The 22,367-nt window shown below is 38.2% G+C and overlaps 1 protein-coding gene across 1 annotated transcript in view; it reads right to left on the reverse strand.

Moving 5' to 3' along the window:
* The window catches only part of LOC108087585 (hornerin), a 98,877-nt gene that overhangs the window by 64,540 nt on the left and 11,970 nt on the right, over nt 1-22,367 (reverse strand). The gene's annotated exons all lie outside the window — the stretch shown is intronic.

Raw genomic sequence — 22,367 nt, forward strand, 5'->3', positions numbered from 1 at the left:
CGACTTGTGAGTTGTTTTTGTTGCGGCTTAAATTACAAGTAATTGAACCTCAAGATGCTGCTTCTCCGGTGCCTTTTCCGTTTTTCATTTTTTTTGTTTTTGGTTTTTGAAACATGTGTGCGGCATCGGTGGAAAGCAACAACAACAATACAAATTGGTAGAAGTGGCAAGGGGAAGGAGTGAAAAGGGAGGTGTAACAGCAGGGTACAAAACCCTGAGCCCAAAAAAAAAAGAACACAAAAAGGTTTCATGGGAAAAGGGAGCTGAGCAGTCGAGGGGCGTGGCAAATCGCAACAAAAAGGGAAACATCGGGGTCTCGACAGCCCAAAAAAGTATAAAATGAGAAAGAACAGCGGTAGCTGTGGACTTCTCCTCACATTTTTAGCACAAAATGTTTCGCTTATCGATCAATCGATCATACTTAGCCGGGACATAAACCAGCTGTCGCTTCTCCTTCTCCTTCGCGTTCACCCTCATTTAACGGTAACCATAAACTCCAGACGGGACACGCCCACTTTGATGGGCGAAATGAGATCAGCCAAAAGGTGTTCGAGTTCCCCTGCCCAGATTTTATACAGAAATTCGAGAACGATCCCGACACGAAACACATTTTCGGTGCGGTTTCATGTCAAAATATTTGGTAAGCAATTAAGTGCGGTAAATGAGGGGATAACCACAAATCGTAAAATATCGAATGGTTTTTTGGATATATATCAAATATTTATTAGGATAATACCTGACATGAGACTCTTTCCAAATTCAATTAACCATGTCTTTGCTTTTCTTCATATTTAGCATATAATATTTCTTAGAAACCGAATAAAATATTCTTCACCTCAAGTTTAATGTGTAAAACTTGTTTCTTTGATGAATAAAATTATTTAAAAATACTTAAGCCGGAAATGTCGAATCGAGATATCTGACTTTAGTCAATAAACTGAAGTGTTTCTCGCTTTTGATAGGCCCCCCCTTAATAATCCTGCCTCCAAAAGGATAAGACGCCACGTCTGCAGCATAAATTCAACTTATTTCTCACAGATTTCAAAGTAAATATGCAAAATATTTCTTAGTACCACATTAATGCATCAGCCAAAGCCAAAGGGAGTGGGCAGAGGCGTCGCGTGGAGGGGAACTCAGTCGGGTTCTGGTTTTCTGGGGTGTGACTCGCTTGGCTGGGCGACGTCACTCACACTCAGCCAAATGTGGGCGAGATAGCTCAGGAAGCGGCTACAAACATTACAAAAAATATATGAAAAACTTGGGAAAAAAGGCCAGCTCCGGAGAAGATTACTTTGGATACCCTAAAGAAACTGAAAACTAAGACCAGGAATGTCAGTTCTACAGAAACCAACAGAAATTAATTATAAATGGATAAAATGTTTTAATATTTTGAGTAATTATAAATTAAGGAATAGCCTTACCACACCACATATTTCTTTTAATTGAATTATCTTAATCTTCGAAGTTTTAAAATTAAATCCGAGCATTCAAATTTAAAAACTATTTAAATAATTTCATCCTTTTTACACAATTCCTTTTTCGTTTTGAAGACCTTTTTTTCTATAAATTTAAAAATCGGTTATTTATTTTTTGGCCAAATTTAAATACCCTCCTAAAGGGCAAAATAAAGAAACAAAGAAATAAGCCAAAAAAAAGACCAAACCAAGAGCGACACGATATGGGAAGAAAGAAGAATGGGGGCTTCCACAAGTCGGCGAGCTATGCGAAAAACGTGCAACAAACTATGCGTTCATCTCGCTCTAACTTCTGGCGCGGGTCCGCCTTAACCCCTCGCCGCCCGCTTAACCCCACGGTGGCCGGGGCCAAGCTTAAATGTTGGCGGCATGTCATGGAAATAACATTAAAAACACATTAAAACCGCGAGTTTCTGGCCAGTCAACAGCAACAACAGCAACAACATCAACAATATCAACAGCAGCAACAATAGCAACAGACAAAAAGCTAAGCGATGTGAGAAGCCCAGAGATATATACACATATACCCACTCCAAAATGGGAGTATCTGTGTGCACAAGGCGAAGCGACAAAGATGCGTTTCTTCCTCTTGCTGCTGTTGATTTATCCCTCCAAAAAAAAAAGAAAAAAAAAGTCCCAGGAAAGTAATGCACACCATGGAAATGGAGACAAGGAGAACGGGACACGAAAAAATAAGGACGATACCAACTGGCAACAGGCCCAAAGTGGGGATTTGGATAAGCAGACGGCATCAACTGGCTAACTGGATGCCAATTTCCAAGTGTCGAAATTTTCGTGGTTTAACATTTTTTACAATAAATATTCTTGCTTCTACTATTTAAAAGATTTTTATATTTAATCCAATGGAAGCTAAACCATCAAAAGATGAATTTAACCCACCTAACTTTTTCCATAATTTTTTATAAATCTAAAATTAAACGTTTTGAAAAACAATTGACCCCAATGATTTGCGGAAAATCACACACATTGATATGTGCGAAAAAAAAAACCTTTTTCTTGCTAGGTGAACGCTCGATGATGACCCTAATATTATTTGTAGGAAGAGCTTCAGTTATTTTTATATAATAAGTGCAACGAAAAAAAAACGTTGGCAAGCCCATCCAGTTCCTACCTTACATGGAGCACTAATTTTTTTTGCGTGATTCCCAACGTACCTGCAAGAAGGCAAAAAAAAAAAAATGAGGAGAAATAATAAATTAGTGAGTACACCCCGGCCACGTAACATAATTATAAATATGGTAAGATGGCCACGGCAAATTGCTTCCGTTTCAGTGACCCGCTAATCGTCAGAAAAGCAATTAAGATGATTTCCAGGTGGGAGCGAGATCAGGGAACTGCGGCTCCACAATTAATTCAGGCCTCCGATGGCTGGCTGGCGGATCGAATCGATTCGCTTATAGTTGTTAATGCTAACTATATGTTTGGCCGACACGCCTCATTAACTGCCTGCCCCCTGTCAGCGCCAATAAAGCAAAAAAGAGGAGGGGAATTTGTAAATTTACAGCGCATAATAATAACGAAATTCTCGTTAACAATTTCCACAAGCAGCCATCATCATCAGCGGCAGAAATTAACAATTTTGTTTGCCAATCGCACATCAATGAATTATCATTAACAAAAGCCAAAATGTATGTGAAGGAAATTGGGCGGGGAAAATCACAATCATAATTGAGGTTAACCCAAAAATGCCCTTTCCGCGAGTTATTCAAAAAGAAAATCCAAATTAGTGGAATTACGGTTGATGGAGGTTTTACAAGTCTAACCAAATACACACGCTTCACAAATTTGTGGCTAATTTATTGGATATGCCGCACAAAACAGTGAGAAATTAATTAATTTAAAAATATATTCTGAGTATGCAAAACACTCGGAAAAGTAGCATTTAATTATGCAACTTTTTAACACAAGTGATGACCTAATGAGAATTTTGAAATGTAGGTAAACAGAGGGAAAAATATGTTGATAAGCCGGCAGTTTTTATGACACACGTGTTGACTCACAACTTTAACCCCTTAAATATTAAATAGGAAATCCAATAAAGATAAAAAATGGTTTTTTATATTTTTCAGAAATTATTTACCGAAGACTAGACGGCGTCATGGTTTTTATCAGCAACGCTCTCACACTTCGCCGGCTCGTCTTAACCCTCGCGCTCCGCCCTAACTTACCCTTAACCCCTTGCAGCCGTTCGACGGCGGGCTCTAATCAATTTGCTTTGAACTCGAAACTCAATGAATGACTTGCCGCAACCAACAACAACGAAAGTTGTTCGCATAAATATGAATATCATACATTGGATGCTCCCTATATACATATATTGTTTGGTGGCTTATGATTGATGATGCCATTGATTGATGCATGACGCGCTTTCCTCGCTTTTCCCCGCTTTCCACGCCCCAGTGTCGCCCAGCTAACGTCGTTTGTTGCCTTTTAATTGAATTTCCCAACTGCCGAAAATATGCTGAAACCCAACTTTTGCATGCTTATCGGGGTAAAACACGATACCCCAACCATCTTTTGATCTTTCGCCCAAGCATTTACCCGCCCACGAGAAGCGAACTTAGTTTCTTGAAAATTTATGCGGAACCCCGTAAGAAATTTGCCTCATAATCGTCCTCGTCAAAAAAAAAAAAAAACAACAAAAAAAAAACATTTTATTGCAACATCATGCGGCGGTTAACCGCAAAAGGAAAAGCATATCATAATAGTGGGGAAAAGTGGAAACATATTTTCACTTTGGCTCTTAGTCATTGTTATCTTCTCGCTGGCCCTATTTAATTATAAGCATATTTATTGATGTAAAAAATATGTTATCTTAAACTCTATACATATTGCATTGAAGTACTAAGATAATATAGTTTTTAATATTTAGTATTTTCTTTAATTTTCAGCTATTGATCATTGACTCTGAATGTTCAAGTTCCCCATTTATTATTACAAGAAATATAATATTTTTCCTAATTTATTATTTTCTTTAATTTTCAGCTGTTGACCATTGCCTTGTATTGTTTTTAATTTTAACAATCCAAACCATAAGCCGAAACATAACTCCCCAGCAAATGCCACCGTATATTATCTCCCCCTAATTTTAAAAATAATTTTTCATTCTCTTCTAACGCTGCGAATAATTTTCAGTCATCAAGAGCAGGCGAGTGAAATATGGTTGGTGAAAAAAAGAACAAAAATGTGAAAAGTCCTTGAAAATTGCCTTCGATGTCTGCTCTTTATGATGATATAGTACACACACCAACTCCAACCCCGGCAACTTCCGCTCGAGGTTGTGATAAATCGCCAAGGCAAATCAAAATTGTTTATAATTGTCATATTTCGTTGGCCCTACCGCTTTTTTTTCAACCCAGTTAGTAGGGAAGTGGCCAACGCTCCTCACCTCTCATCACCATAATTTTTTTTTTTTTTTTTGGTTGATGGGGCGTTGTGGCTGACGACTAATGCGGCACCTTGAAATGGTTTTTATGGTCGTGGCGTGCGTTGGGCCATTTCAATTAAACGTCTGCGATGATGATGATGATTGGGGCAGGGACGGGAAAATTAGGGAAGGGAAAGGTGGCGGTAGTAAGTCCAAGTAGGAGCCGCACAGAATAGATGAACTTTTCCCCGACTTTTTGGTGCACAGAACGAAATTTGATCGGTTTGAAGCTGATATTTTATAGATATTTGATGCCAACATAAAGTTTGAAAACTAAACTATTAAATTTGCTTTTTATTTTTTACAAACAAATTTGAGTTGGATATGTTCAAATAAGATAAAAAGTTCCTACCTTTTTTAAAGCTTAGTGAAAGAAATTCGTTTCTACGAATATACAAACGTACCTGCAAAAAATAAAGATAATAAATTAGTAAACGTTTTCAGATGGTAAGCAAGAAATATACTACTCCTATTTAAAAAATTCAAATTGAAGTTAATTGATTAACAAATTCCAGTATATTTTTTCGGTGTCTCCAATTTTTTTATTTTTGTTTGGTAAGTTACGTTGTTGTGTCGTGGCCATAATCACAGCCACTTTGTCACCCACCCAGTTTTGGCTCACCTCATGTGGGGTCCAAGAGCCCCCGATCCCCGTTCGTAACCCCCGTTGCCCCCTCCCATCTTTTTTCGGCTTAATGCAGCTGCCACACGCAAGTAGGGCATAAAAACAAAATGTTTTGCGGGGTCTCTAACTCTAACTATTACTCCCAAATCCCGAGTCCCGAAACCCCGACCTCCACAGCCATCTTGCGTTGACTGTTTAGGAAGTTGTTTGCTTTCTTCATCAGTCCATGGCCCGCACTCTTTTTCTATTGCTCTGGCCGGAAATGAAGATGATGCAGCACAAAAACTATGAAATAAATAAACTACATGCCACGTCAAGGTGCATGGTACTGTTGAAGAGGCCATATGTATGTATATACACTGAAAAGTGTGTGCATAAATGCCTTCGACTCCGACACTCCAACTGAAAACTTCGGCCGAACTCAGTCCAACAATTTGGCAAGCGCGAAATCCCTTTTATAAATAAATATAGCCACCGAGAAAATCGGACTGGGAAATTGGCGACGAGACCTAAGCAGAAAATTCTGTAATACACTGATGTGAAATATTTTCATTATTTATAGAGGGAAGAACTCACACACAACTTATTAGCTTTCAATTATTATTGTTTTTTTTTTCTAGACTCTTAATACTCTTTAATTTTCCTTCTTTAACTTTTCCCCAACTGTGAAAATTGCAATTTTCTCTGCTGGACACAAAACACGAGCAAAGAAAAAGTCCAAAAGTTAATGTCATTTGGCATTTTGCATGGAGGAAAAGCCCTGGAGTTTCCTTTTATGCATTTGGCATGCAATTGTTTTTTTAATGTACATTTTTTTTTTTAATTTTTTAATCCCCTTTTTTGTTGCGTGTGTGTGTGTGTTCTTGCATTTTTCCCCCAGCTCATACATAATTAATTTCATAAAAATAATTTATTTAATTGAAGTTTTGTATGACTTTTAACAATAACAAAAGTTCTGTTTGTCTTTTGTCCGAAGCGTCAACTCCTCTTGTATTTGTATTTTGCATTTTTTTTGTTGTATTTTTTTGTTAAAACAAGAGGAAGCGACAAAAGCAGCTGGGAAAAGCGAAAAGAAAACTTTGAATGGAGTTTTTGCAGCTTTCAAGCTAATTAGGCTGAAATGCAAACATTTAAATGTCCCCTGGGCTTGAATGGCAAATGACAAGACGAGTTTGGTTTAATACGACTAATAATAAATATTTAATTCAAGTAAAAGTATAGTTTTTTCCTCTAGTTTTCCTTTGCATTCTATCACCGTGATTGTCAGCCTAAAAGTGAGAAAAATGAAGCCAACTTCCAGCTAAATTGATTGGCACCGCACTTGATGCGTCCCCAAAAAACACCTCACCATGTTTATCTGTTCGTTTAGACCCTGTTTGCGACACCCTTCCGACGAAATTTCCCACTTTCCACCATTAGACTTCATCCAGACACCTTTCACCTTCCAACATTTCACAAGCAGATGACAAGGCGACCGAAAAGCTGACAAACTTGGGAAATACCTATTGATTGGGTTGGAGAGTATTTCCAATTAATATGTAGAATGGTTTATGGTATACTGAATTAAAGAAATAAAATAAATTGAACAATTTGTCGAAATTAAAAACCAGTTGTAACCTTAACCTTTGCCATAAAAAAAGTATATTTTTAAAGCTGAGCATTAATGCATTTCTTTTCCATATCAAGTGAATCACCAGTGTTGAGTGCACAACAAATTTCAGCAGCTGAATATACTTCTGCTACCCTCTGATTAGCGTTTATAATTAATTAGCACCTGCCCGCTTCGTTTCGCCTGCTGCCAAGTGAAAAAACACACACAAATTGGAAGGGGATAGACGACTGGGGGCGTCAAAGGGGGGGAAGGTGGAGCTGAGTGAATGGCAGCGGCCAAAAGTGGAGAGGAAAAACGATGTAAAGACGGTGGCAGATAGACACCACAAGACTGCGACATGTAGGCGTTCTGTCTTAATGATCCCGAACCCCCACTCCAAATAAAAACACAAAAAAAAAAAGAAACCGCCTCATTTTCGTGGGCAAAAGTGTCATCCAAAATTAATTGCTAAACAAATGTCTAATCTTTGCCATTTAAAAAGCGCATAAATCAAGCGCAAATCAAACACTACAAGATACAGCTCACACAGATACAAACGCAGACTGTGACATTTTCAACTTCAGAGGCAAACACATGACAGTTTTTTATGTTTTCTCCATCTGTTTTTTTTTTTTCTGTTTTTTTTTTTTGTCTTTGGTGAATGGCAAGTGACTCAATTGGGGGCAAGTGGCAGTGGAAATTAAAATGAAACGAAAAACGGAGAAAAAATTGGGAGATATAGAGCGAAAGAAAACAAATTAAAAATCTCGTGGCAAAGGAATGTGTGAGGAGTTATAAAGGAAATGGGAATATTCAAATTGGGGGAATCTTATTAAAAAGGGGAACTTATAAAGGAGAAATCAAGAAAATTGCATAACTAAATTGCAATTGAAGAGGTTGCACCTTAAATTTGTAATAAATTTGAAACACACCTAAAAATAAATAAATAAATAGAAAAAAAAATCGACAAATTAACTTTAAAAATCTAATAAAAATACTCTTAAATCCTCTTTTATATTAGAAAACTGAATGAACCGCTTAGTTTAAATTCTCTTTAAAAGTTGTTTGTACAATATAAATTTAAATATATATATGTACTATATATATTGTAGACCTCAAAAGTTCAAAATGAAATCTGAGAGCTGCCTCCGAGTGGCCGAGTTGCCATTAGACAGAAAGCTGGGAAAAGTCCTGAAACTCATTTCCTATGCTCCTTCAGCAGCTCCGCCGCCCGCCTCTTGGCCACCAAATGCTTTTCCTTTTCCCCAGGCCTCCTCCTTCTCCTTGTGGACACTGCCACGCCCCCGTTCTCCCCTATGACTCGCCCCCTTGTCCTTTTTCTGGTGTGGACTATCATCCATTTATGATTTAGTCCCTTCCTTCCATCGTCGTCCTCTCCTCCTCCGTTCATCTATCTCTGTCTTTTCAGGGGTCGCCCTCCTTTTCGCTTAGGTTGCTTGCATTTTTATTGCCAACTTTGTTGTTGCACAGTCAACACCTACTCCTCTTGACAGGGGCGTACGTGGGACTCAAAGAACAGGGGACTGAAGACGTTAACAAGCTTAAGCATACGCAGATTTTAGCATCATTAACATTTTGGGGGAGTTAACTTCAATATTAATCTAAACCTTAAAAATAAGTTTATTGCATCCTGAAAGTATCTTTACTTTTATTTATTATTAATTATTATTTATTTTTTTTGTTATCTTTTTGGTTCTGTGGATCTTCTTACATGTAGAATAATAGTTTTCCCCTACAAAATGCATGTCTCACTCCATGAAAACCCCCTTCAACCTACCCCTCTGAACCTAGGAACCCTCCCATTTTCGGTTTGGAAGTTGCTTTTCCCTTTATACAATTTTGTATTTTTTCTTCCCTTTAATTTTTCTTTTTTTTTTTTTGCCCTCACTTCGCACTCTTTTTGAGTGCAAAATGTAAATTTTGATGTCACTGGGAAATTCTGTAGCGCTGCTGCTGCTGCTGCTTCTTCTTCTTTCTGTTCTATAGGCCATTGACGAGGACACTGTCCAGCATGGTTAAGTTCGTTGGTCCTTGCACTCGTTGCCCCTGCACTTTCTCTTCTACAATTTCATGCTTGACTCGAGTGTGAACTTCCGCCTTCCCGCTTTTTCCCTTTTCCTGTTCTCTATTTTTTTTTTTTTTTTTTTTTTTTTTTTTTGCTTTCATCAGTTGACTTGTTCGACGCGTTTTTTTCCTGGCTTTTTCCAGCTGTATTTCCCAATTTTTCGAGTTTTTCTTGTTGCTTTGAGTCCATTGCAAAAATATTTATTTGGACAATTTTTCATTGGTTTGTTGAAGAAGTTTGTTGCCTTCTTCTATATACACCTCTTGCTTGTTTATTTGACTGGCCGCCCCCACCGCACCGCCCGCCCCCTTTTTTCCCATCGCCGCCCATTACTCTCACTCTCTTTTTTCGCGCTGTGTAAATTTGCGTGCAGCTGGCGCACAATTTTAACACTTATTGTGCAAATTTGATGCAGTTGCTTCTATAGGTATACATATACATATGTTTGCTGGTATATACAGTGCGCTGCGCAACTGTAAATCGTTGGTAAAAACAAATACAAATAAATATTTAAATAGGAGAAATTATATTGGTCTTAAAAAATGTTAAGCCGTAAAAGAGAAATAAATGAAACTATGAAATCTATTAGAATTTGTTTGCAAATACTCTAATAAAATATTCTAAAAAATATTTGAAAATTCAAATATTATTTTGTATTTATTTTTTAGCATTTTGCGTTAGTTTGAGGTGTGTGATTTTGGGAGGTAACTCAAGTGGGCTGAGTGTTGGCCACAATTAAACTTTACGACTGCAATTTTCAGGGAATTTTTTGCCGCCACGCCTTCGCTTGCAACTTCTTCGTTTTGTTTGGGAAAAGTTTTGTAAAATTTAAAGCGTTTGTTCGGGGATATATATATATATATTTTTTATATTCACCAACGAAGCCAAGAACTTGCGGCAGTTTTATTTTTTTTTTTACCCCCAATGGACCCCAAACCACTAGTTTTCGGGTTGTAAAAATGAACCTCTGGCGACGACGTAGTCAACAAAAACGCAGCAGGTCGGTGGAAGAGCTCCGACGGTTCTGGGGATTCTGGGGATCCAAGACAAAGGGATGAGCTGCGAGACAAACGGATGCAAAGATGGAAAGTCTCTAAGTGAGTTCCCTTCGCGGGCGGCGGATAACTTTTTGCCGCTCTAATGGAATGCGGAAGAGTGAATGGCCACGGAATGGAGTGGATGACGATGCCTGGCAAAAGAGCCCATCAAAAATGGCACTATTTAAAAGGGCTTTCCTCCGGGCATCAGCGGCTTAAATCTGCGCAAATTAATTAACGATAAAAAATTCAAATACGCGCTTGAAAGTGCTGTGAAAAATATTACATTCAAAGGAACCGTATTTATTGGCCTTTTATTTAGGTGGTTTACTTGTGAAAAAAACATTGCGCCATATGGCCACTGGCAAAATATTTTAATTTTAAATATTAAGGTGATGTGTATGTTTGCACAAAAGGTTTTTATCTTGCAAAAAAAAATTCATGAGCGGATATAATGTTGCCAGATTTTTTATTACCATGGCCATTCTGTTTTTTTTAATAACATGTAAAAGTGGCATGAAAATATAGCAGAATTTCGGATTATTTAACTTTGTTTAATTTTTTCCTCAATTCTTTTACCCTTTTACATATATAAATAACTTTTGTATTAAGTAACTCTTTTTTAAAATGAACTAAGCCCTGTCAACTATGTCGTTAAAAGTGAGCAAATTTAAGATCTTTAAAGGAAAAATTGTTTTTGCCAACCCGCGCATATCTTCGCTTCCACATCCGCCGTTTGTCGCGCAAAAGCAGAATTGGCATCTTATCCAAATTGATTCAATCATTTGCAACATCCGTTTCCAGATCCGTTTTTTCAACCCTCACCGATTTTCCTGCTCCGTTTTTAACCTCCAGCAACTCCTTCGCTTATGTTTCCTTCAAACCCTTTTTCTGGGGCAACTTCTTTTTGCTTTTTGCCCTGGCTTTTCGACACTAGTTTTGTGTGTCGCCCGAAGCTTAATTAGCCCGCAACGCCAAAGCGAATTTTTGGTGTAAGTGTTTGAAGGAGGGATGAGGTGTGGCTTACACACAGAGAAATTTTAGTAGTCTTATTCAGATTAAAATTTACAAATTTGTAGTTTTGCAGTCCAGATTATATAGATTACAGAACTTAATAAAAATGTAAAATTAAATCAATCATATCTCGTTTATAGTTTTCTTTAACATTTTTTTCAATATATAGATTTCAAGAATTTCTTTTGATAGGGTGAGCCTATAATTTTGGTTTGAAAAATCTAGTTTTCAAACTGAAAACGCTTTTTAAGTTTAAAAAGGTAATACTTGTTTTCCGTGCTCGATGATAGAATCTCTTCCATCTCATTGATATTTGATTACGGAGCCACATGGAGCCGTGAGACAATGAGACTTTTGTCGGTGAGACCGTTAAAGGTTCTGCTCGGGATTTGTTCTTTTTTCCACTCGCCGTACTTCTACCTACTTCTCCTCAACTGCTCCTCAACTTCACTTCCATTCTTTCCATCCATTCTTTTCCTTCGGCGGCTGCTTGACATTTGATGTTCGTTTTTAGCCCTGCGGGAGGGAGAAGGCCAATGGGAGGTGGCTAAAAAGAAGGCCGCAAGAAGGAGGAAGCTGCGCGGTTCCAGCCTCAAATTTCAATGAGCATTCAGCCACTTAAGCGGTGAGCAAAGGTCGCTGGTTGCTCCATGGGTTACTGTCATTCGATATTTGCCTAAAAGTAGCTCAGGTAGTCCCGAGTCTAGAGTCCTGAATCCTGAATCCCGAATCCTGAATCCGGGTTGCTGGAACACAGCATCTCATGTGAAAGAGGCACAAGAAAACGCACAGATAAATAAAATATGCTTTATGGTTGGCTACAGAGAGAGAATCTAAACCAAAAACAGAATTCCATAACAAAAAAAGAAATAGGTTTAACTCAAAAGGATTACATTTTATACGCTCATTGAAAATATTTCATTTAACAATGTGTTTTGGGTTGTACAAATGATCATTTGATTAATTTTCAAACAAGAAGTGATAAAATAGTTTGTTATAATATAGTAAGTATAAGGCTTTCCTTTGAATATCTTTAGAATCTTGACTTGACATAAAATCATTTTAATTTCTTTCCTGTTGACTTAGCATTTCCCCCGAGTGTAAAAGCAGTTAATGAAGCATTAAGGATGTCTCAAGGAAATGTCAGGGAGGGGAGGGAAGTCCAGGGGAAATCCAGGACCCAGAAACAGAGAGTTGGGTGAAACGGGAAAAGAGAGTTACTTTGTCTCTGGGCCTCGCCTTGAAGCGGAAATTGCGCTAAGTGCCCCGACACGCAAAATAAACATTGCCCACATTTGCCACTCTCTCTGTTGCTCCTTTTCTCCCCTTTCTCACTTTAATAATCCACTCCTAATTCCCTTCTACTCCTAGTGGCATGTACATATATAATTTTTGTTATTTAAAAAAAAAAAACCTTTTTTTGTATTTTTGCGGGTGCAACACACTCTCAAGTAGTCGAAGTGAGTCAGTGCAGTTGGCAGAGGGTTTCCCACTGTGCACTGTGCACTGTGCTCCCCATTTATTTTTTTCATCCTGTTTACTGATGGGAGGGGGTTGCCCAGTGTCGGGCAATAACCCCTTTTTGGTCGGGGGCGAAAATAAAAAAAATCAACAGCAACAAAAAAAAACAGCAAAATTTTAGCCCCATCAAAACCGACTGGGGGTGCAAAAAAATTATTGTCCAAAGGAAGCTGTACATAAATTGTTGCGAAGCCACTGTGCTCTTAAAAGCAACTTAGGAATTACATCGAATAATCCGAGGAGCTTTAACAAATGCGATTATATTTTCTGTAGATTTAATAAAGCTCATAATACAATAATACTACGTTTAAATCGTTATTAAAACGGGAGCACATAAATCATTGCGTAAAGCTAAGCTTCTAAAAGGTAATCAAATAATTACTTTTGAAAAACGAACTTTCAAATTTTGAGTAATCACTTACTTATCAGTTGGGAACCGGTTATGGCCAGATTTACTGGCCCCGTTTGTTGAGCAAAAGTAACGTCGAACCCCACCAGCAATCGGGTAGGTAGAATGGCATAAAGCTCGCCGAAAAATGAAATCGGGCCAACAACCGCTGGTTTGGTTTCCCTAGTTCCCAACTGCTTCCTCATCTTTTTGTCGCCGCCGCAGTAGTAGTTCTCCCCCATTTCGGCACTTTTCTGAAACTCCCCAACATTTTTTTCCCCCGTTCGCTTCTAGCCAAAAAAAAGGGGGGAGCTCGAGTCCAAAGTCCCGGTTCGGCTTTGATTGAGAGTAGTCGTAGTCGTAGTAGTCGTAGTAGTAGTAGTTGGTACCCAGTCACAAAAGGCGCTACTCCTCGGCAAAAACAAAAAACGAAAAAAAAAAAAAAAAAAGGAAAATTGGGGGAAAACTGTGACTGCCACTGTGACTCGCAGTGTGACTGTGGCTTAAGTCATTAGGCTCGCCTCACCTCACCGCGCAGTCAATGCCGCCCCCCCTTGGGCTTTTGTTTGACAATTTCTGCGAGGGTCCCTCGCAAAAGGAAAAAGGGCCCACAGCCCTGCAACAGCCCCAACCCTGAAATAAAACACAGTCATTGTGTCTTAGCCTGGCCAAAATCTGGCATACCAAAAACAGAGGGGGAAATCAGTGAAAAAGGCTTGACTTGACGACAGGAACCATTCCTCGGGCTTTAAAAGGCAAAGAACTTTTTGCGCATTTCATCTAGAGCTGAAAGATTTCATTCAACTGATGGATCGATGAAATAGTGTCATCTTTGTTGCCTTCCTCCCCCTCTCACTATATTTTTATAAATTTAAATCAAGATAATACATCGAATAAGCACATTGTTTATCTTAATTGTTATTTGTTACGAACAGTATCCTTTTATTCGCACAATAAACCCGTTTCCTTTCTTCCCTAAAAGGCCCTGCTTTATATTTTTTTAATATCTTCCTCTTCCAGCTTTTCCCTGCTTTTTTTCCAGGGAGTTTCAAACGATGAATGCGAGCCCAAAGTCAAGTCAAGAAGGGAATTACATACAAAATATTTTATAATAAATTCCAAAATGGCAAAAGGAGCAGGCACTCGCATACATGCAAATAGGGAGAAATAGCGGAGAGTCGGGAAAAAATAAAGTATTGCAGAAAAACTAGTTTGCAGAAGCCCCCCGTCCCCAACCCCCCTTTTCCCCCCACCACGTTGGATTTTCCCCTCATGTGTAGCAGGAATTATGATGACATACAAGAGAAGGGGCAGCGGGTAATACAGGGGATTGTTGGATTGCATGGCGCTATGTTTTGCCAACTTGTCTACTTAATCCTTACGTGAGGGAGTGGCGTAAAAAAATAGCATAAAAATATATGTATGTATACAACACGGGGAATAGGGCAAAATAAAAAAGAAACCTATTTTTATACATACATATATTTATATTCCATATATATTTTTTACATATATTGTTTTGTGGGGCGAGGGTCATTCATTTTAATATGCCAACGATGGCCACGCATGGGCGGCAGGGGTGCGGTGGGGGGGGGCGTGGCACAAGATTGCAATTGGCCCCACCGCACCGCATTCAGACGGGGTGGCAACCCTAAGCGGCGTCTCTGATTATTTGCATAAATTAATTACAAAAACGTTTTGCCTTTAGCAGCGTAGGAGTGTGTGTACACTCCTCAAAAATTAATTGGCAACAATCACACACATTTTACGAGCTTAAAATATTTGTGGTAAAAAAAATCAAATGTTAAACAATATGGTATGAAAATGTACATTTATTTTGATTTTAATTAATAGTAATTTTGTTTATATATTAACTAAATTATGTAATTTGGTAACTGCCAAAAGTTTGGCTTATTTTCTCTTGTTTTTATCTGAAAATGTAATCAAATGTTCCGCATTTTAAATGTAGTATTAATTGGCTTGTAATAGAGGAAAGTAATTTTCCGCGTGTGCGGCGGATCCAATGTGCGTATTCAGACAGGGGCGGAGGGGGTGGCATCACAAGAGGGGGCACGCACATGAGGTTCGCCAAGGTAAACTTTTTTAATTATGAAAATTAAGTGCAGCGACGACGGCTGCAGCATAAGAACGGCAAAGAGATGAAGAAGCGACACCAAATGGGGGATGCACATGAGGGGCCAAAAGGGGGCGTGGAGGGAGCGAACTGGGAGGGGGGCGTTTCACGGGGAGTCAACTTTATGGGAGTGTCGCTGGCAAACAGATGGCAGCATTAATTGGATCTGCAGATTTTTGCAATAATCCCAAAGGAAACCCCAAGAACAAGTGAGATATAAATGGATTTTTGCAATAACCGTAGCATGTATTTTAAAAACGTATTATATCAAAAAATATTTGGTTATAGTTGAAGTAGCATTTATAATAATGCAATTAAAACGTTTGTTATACAATAAAACACTTTTATATATTTTATATTTTATGGTAATGTAAAAATATAAAAGCTTTCCTTTGAACATAATACAAAATATGTACTCTCATGATTAATTCAGATAACTCATAAGAGAATATGAACAATAAGAAATGCCAAGCCCAGGTATATTTTGCATGCTGAATATGAACTAAATCATCAGTGTATTTAAAGACATGCAAAATATGAGTAAATCTAAGTGAACAGAATTTTTATGAGAAGCTCGGAAGTGTACGGTAGTATTGAAACTTGAGCAATATATTTAAAATCAATTTATGGCTTTTAATCCGCTACAGTGGGTCTTTCTAGAAAACGTTCGTATTCAACACCATCAATTTTTTAAACACTTCTTCCAATATTTATGTTTTGTTATCGAAAGTAGTGGCGAAAAATATGATTTATGTTTCGAGGATTTTTTTCCAGTTCCTTTCCTGCAGTTCCTGGAATGTCATTCCATCCGCTGTCCTCCGTAAAATTGAGGCTTTTGGCTTAGTTTCCAGGAAAACTAATTTCGCCTCAGTCTAGAACGAAACCGAGTCTTAACTTTGGAACTGTGGCGGGGATTACCGAGCCAGTGGTAATTCATTTGGGCCATTACCTGCGCGGATTTAACTGTTTTTCGCTTGACTTGGACGAAAGGCGAGAGCGGTCTTAACCCAACGTCGACCACTCCCATTCAATTTTGGCCTAAAGTTTCGCTGCGGCTCAAAAAAAGAAAACAACAAAAAACAAAAATAAAACACCTGAGAAAAGCACTTAAAATTCCACAATCCTCGGCAGTGACTGCCCAGCGAAAAAAAAATCACCGTCAAACGCTTAACGCATGCGCAACAAAAGGCTCTCCCCCTCCCCCAAAAATTTGCCCCCCTCGAAACCCCTTCCCCTACGCCTCTGTGCTCCGAGAATTCGAATCGGATCGCTGGGCAAAATTGCTTTTTAAAACGCTGTAACTCATTTAAAGTTGCTGTTTTATTTGTTCCTTTTTTTGTGGGGCTAATTTACTGTTAAATGAGCGTGTCCGAGTGTTGGTGGGTGTGATGAGAAGGTGTGGGTGTGTGTGTCAGCCACTCGACATATTCTCGAAATATTAGCTTAAACTTTTGATTTACGGCTTCACATTTTTATACTTTTTTGCTTTCGTCAAAAAAGCAAGTTTTATGTATAGTTAAGATCATTTGTAATTGTTAATTTTGAAGTGAATAATTATTCTGTTTCTACAACATTTTTACATTATTACATACATTTATGCAGTTATTTTAAGAAAACCAAAAATATTTTAATTTATCCAAAATTATTATGCTTTTTTCTGTGTACTTCTATATTTTTGAAGATTTTATTCCCGTCTCCTGTTTCTTTTTTTTGAGTCACTTTCACTAGCCACACAAACGAAATTGTATCATTAGTCGCGCCCGCGTTTTGCACGCGTTTCGCCAGCGTTTTGCAAGCGGTTACATTTCGGTCTTTGGTTTTTTTGTTGCCAATTGAAGACGTCTTTTTCTGCACCTAACAGTTGTTGTTGCTATCATTTGTTGTTGCTGTGAAACCGGAAATTTTTGTCATTAGCTGGGAAATTTTATTTTCGCTTCGTTTCATTTTCGGCGATTTTTCCCCATCCGCTTTTCCGAGTCTCTTTCGAGGATTTGTGAAGCGTTTTCCTGACCTTATCCTGTGAATGGACGCCGGAAAAGAGGAAATTCACGTAGTGGGAGGATTTTCGACTATAGTTCGATTTAACATCGGTAAGGGAAACCCCTAAAAGACTTTGATTGCGGTGGAATTCGGTTTGAAGTACAAAAATAAAATAAATACCTTTAAAAATAATATATTACACTTGTAATATATTCAATATTTAATATTTTTCATTAAGTTGGCTTACAAGTTTTTGATTTTTATGATTTAAGGATTTTTTTAAGAATTAATTAAATATTTCAATTTATGTCTTACTTAATTAAAGGGTATTTTAAGTCAAGATACAAACAACGATTTATTTTCTTTCTTTTATATCATTTTACTTTTTGGCAGTTTTCGAGCCTTTCCTCTTTTTTTTTCGCCTCACAATTTTTATCGAGCTATGCGAATTTTCGCTAGTCGCCTCCGCCCTGGGAAAATGTCCCGCCCCCCGAGGCCACCGCCCCCCTCGTTCCTGGCTGTTGCTTTATCATTTTTCTTCGTCTGCCTCCCCCGTCGCCTTCTTCATCCTTCATCCTTCGCTATTGCCATATCTCTCGCTTTATTTTTGGCCAAGCTTAGTTTTTTGGGTTCGAAGGCGACTTGCACTGCCAGCGACATATATTCAACAAAAAAAATAAAAAAAAAAAACCAAAAAAACCCAACAAAAAAGAAGTACGAAGCGGGGGAGGAGGTGGGGAAAGGAAGCAATACATTCACATTTTGTATCATTGGGTGTGTTGGTGTGTGTGTGTGTCTTTGTGTGTGTGTGTGAGGGGACAAATGATAAATGAATTTGTGATAAATGAAGCATGTGGCCAAAAGTTGAAAATACTTTTTACACACAGTTTGGGAATCCGTTTTGGTGCAGGGCAAAAGTAGAGGGTGGGGTAAGGTGGAAAATATGGAAAAGATATCATGAGGGGACAGGGAAAGGGGGAGGGGCAGGTGGGGGGTTCTGTGGGCGGTTGGCAGTGGCCAAATGTCTATCGAATTATGAATGGAAAGGCGCTTATTGCCAGTTCAGATATCAGTTAAGTTGAGTTGAGTTCAGTTCAGTTCAGTTTTCGGACAAAGGCCCCCGTTTCATTAACATTGGCTTTTCCCCCCACCCAAACGCCCACTTTTACCTGTTTTGCCCCATTTCAGCCCCCCACTCATTTCTGACCTTTATTTTGTTATGCAAACTTTTCTGGCATTTTCCAACTAATGGACAAGCAGATCTTTAGGTTCTGCAACTGATGGGCATGATTTGCCATTCGATTTGTAAGCAGGGCACTCAAACCAAAAAAAAAAAAAAAACGAGCATAACATTTATGGAAATAAAAATAATGAGGAAAATAGTAATACAAGTAAAATATCAAGCATTTCATTAAGTAAGCATATTTAGGAGATTCAAGACTCCAAAATCGAGCACCAATTATTTGAGGTTTAAAACCCATCAGAAGCAATATGATACAAATTTCTCTGATAAAAGGTAAAATGTATTTTCAAAAGCGTGAATGACAATAGCAAACTAATGGGGGTTTTCCTTCAGTGATATTTTCACTCTAGTTCCAGTTTCTTCTTCGTTTTCTATGAGAAAGTAGCCAAACAAGTGAATCGGAGAAAGGAGGAGAAATGGGAGAAGGAGGAGGAGGAGGAGGAGGAGGAACCCAAGGTGTGGGAGAAATGGGCAAGTGTGAGTGCGGACCAGAAGTGGAGCGATTACTTTTGAATAGTTTAACAGCTGTTCCAAGTGAGTGTGCAATGGGGAAAAAGTGGGAGGATGCAGTAAAATAAATGGTCAAGTAATTGGGAATCGAGATTGGTGCGGGGATTAAGTTGAAAATGAGTGGCTGTTTTTCACAGTGAATTAATGTTTCTCGGGAGCTAGTAAAAAATGCATTCTCACTGCTAGATTCGGAAATAAAACGAAGCGCGAAACACTAAGATTTATTTAACAATAAATCCTGATAATAAATCATGCATTCGCAGATAATGTTATTTGGCACATCAAAATTTAATATTGCTATTTAATTTAATTTTATAATTATATGTGCAATGAAATGGTTAAACCTAAGACAAAATTTCGCATAATTTTATAATAATTTATTGAATAAAAGAAACCTTTAACTTTCTGTCTTACATTGGCAACTAGCTGACTTTATTTCCCCTTTTTTTTTGTTGCACCCACACACAAAAGTCACCTCGTGCCAAAAGTAGTTGTTTTTCCTTGAAAACAAAACTTTTTCCATGGTGATTTTCGAGAAAACTTCCCACTTGATCCGTGGAAGTTGAGTCCACAATCCAATCCAGATCCCAAGACTCCAGCCGAATCCAGAATGTCTAGACGGGGTCTCAAGGTGCCCATTGTTTTGCAGCCGTGTGTTGGTCAGCTTGTGTTGCCATGTAAATCAATGCATTATTTTCCCACGTCGTTTCAACAAAAAAGCCAAAACTCATTTATCAGAGGCGGCATTTCAACAACAAAAGCAGCAAGCAGCCAAGCAGCCAAGCAACAACAACAACAACGAAAATAAAAACAAAATCAGCGGCCCACACACAACAACAGCGAGAACACAAAAACAAAAACAATATCGAGGCAATATCGAACAAGAAATGAGCAGCATCATCATTTATATAGCCCATAACCATTGCCCATATAAGTCCGAACTCAACGATGGTGTGTGTGTGAGTGTGTGTGTAAACAATCGAATGCTGATGATTATATAGTGTGATGCCTATTATCGCATCAAATCGAATTCAATCGAGTAGATCTAGGAGTTAACTTTTTTTTTAAGACGGGTATAATTAAAGGGTTAAGAAGTTGGTAGGTAAAGGGTTTTATGAGGTTTTAAGATTGTTGGATTTACAGTTTTATAAACTAAAAACATCTATAGCTTATATTTTTTATTTGATTAACTACTAACCTCTCTAGAGCATTTCGCATTCGTTTAATCCCCAGTAAATTTTTCTCTATTCCAATTCTTTGATTTCTTTGTTTTTATGGTGGACAACAAACATTTAATTTATGGCCAACATTTAATTGCGAAAATTCAGCTTGTTTGTGTCGGCTTTCTAGGGCGTTATCCAACGCATAAATACGCACACACCCATCTATCTGGTATCACACGTATATGTATATTCCCCCTTATATGTATATGTATATATTTCAAATAATGACCACAAAACTGTCATTAGACACGGCGCATAAACAGTTGGAAACAACAACAATAATAGCGCAGAAGAGAAGCAGGAAGAAAAAAAAAGGAGAAAAAAAACCCAACTACGAAAATTAAAGTGGATGGCAAACAGAGCGCATCGCTGGCATTGAATAATAATATTTCACCGCTTCGCCAACTCCTTGGGATCCAACTGCCATATCGCCCATACACTCCACTAAAGTATAGTACTTCTTCTTCGCCGCTGTTTGTTCATAATTTGTTTGTGTGTGGAGTGTTTGTCGGGCTGTCGGGTTTTTTTTTTTTTTTTTTTGTGGGAGCGGGGTGCGTGCATATTCCATTGATTTAATTGATTCCAACAACAACAACAACAGCCAAAGGAGAGAAAAAAATTCAAATCACGAAAGTGTTGAGAAATCGAGCGAAAGAAGCCAGAAGACTCTCCGAGCCTCCGAACCCTTCCAGCCATATCTCTCTTTCTGCCAACCTACCTACCTTTCTGTTTAAACAGGTTCTGTCAGCGAACTGTGAAGAATTCTTTTTTCCCTGCACCACAAGAAAATTAAGGTGCATTTGTTACTAAGGAATTGCACTTTGTTTTGATAGTTTTATAATGCAAAATTAAAGGAAGAAGAATGGAGTCTGCTTTGTATACCAAAAGTAGCCAACATTTTACTATATAATCTTGTATAGTTATCATACATTTTTAAACTATCTAAAGGTGGCTCCACTTTTCTCTGAGTGTACACAGTTTCTGTTTTTGAACCTGCGTGCCCAAGAGTCAACATTCCTGCCCCTCTTGCCATCCCCCTTCCACTCCTCGCGCCCTATCGCTCCCTCTCGCTCTGTCTTCGTTTAAAGTGGAAACCTGTTTTCTCAATAATAAAAACTAATTTATTTACTAGTTGTAGGTACAAAGAACAACAACAACAACAACAACAACACAGCAAGCGAGTCCCAAAGAAAACGACTGAGAAATATACTCCGAAAAAACCATGGCGACAAAATAAAAGAGCAAAGGAGAAGGAAGAGAAAAGGTTTGGACAGAAGGGGGAAAGAAGAGAAAAAACTGCGTGTGTGGCTAATCAGAATCAAATTGATTTAAATTTGAATGGTTCGACGGGTAAAGTGCGAGTCCACAAAGAGAGCGGAGGGGGAGGAGCAGAAGAGGTGGGGAGAGGAGGGGGACAGGTGAGCGGGGCTTAAGTGGAGAAAAAAAAAAGCGATAAGTTGTTCCCGACTTAAGTGAAGTTTGCTCCGCTCTTCGCTTCTTATCTGTAATTTCTGATTTTGGACCATTTGGAATTTTGATCCCCTTTTTTTCGGGGTATTTCAAAGTCAAGCAAAAAAGTATGTTCAGGCGAAAGGAATGTTTTAAGCGTATTTAAGGAATAATATGCTATGCAACACCATTAAGCAATTTGTGCTAAGAAATATTTTTCTTAAAATTTCTTTTAAATAAAAAGAAATCTTTAAAATATATTTTATTTAAAACAAATCCTTACTTAAGTTTACAAAAGAAAACTACAGATATTTTCCCCGGAAAAACTCCTTTAGCGTCATGCAAATTACGATAAACTCCAAACTATTGGAATTTTCCTCTAACTAGACAAACACCAATAGTCACAGGTGAGCGCTAATTGAAGTAGCAAATATTTGCCGATCGAGTGCGGGAAAAGAGAAGAGCCGAAATGAAAACCCAAAATGCGAGGGGGAAAACTAAAATTCAAACGGAGGAAATTTTCAAAGAGTTTGCAGCTGCAATTGTTGTTGTTTTTATTATTGTTGTTGCTGTTTCTGCTACTCCTTTTGGTTAATGTTGTTGTTTGTTGGGAAATTGCAGGCAGCGAAAAGTATTTAGGGGA

The sequence above is a fragment of the Drosophila ficusphila genome, unplaced genomic scaffold, assembly GCF_018152265.1.
Source record: "Drosophila ficusphila isolate 14025-0441.05 unplaced genomic scaffold, ASM1815226v1 contig_198, whole genome shotgun sequence".
Taxonomy (NCBI): domain Eukaryota; kingdom Metazoa; phylum Arthropoda; class Insecta; order Diptera; family Drosophilidae; genus Drosophila; species Drosophila ficusphila.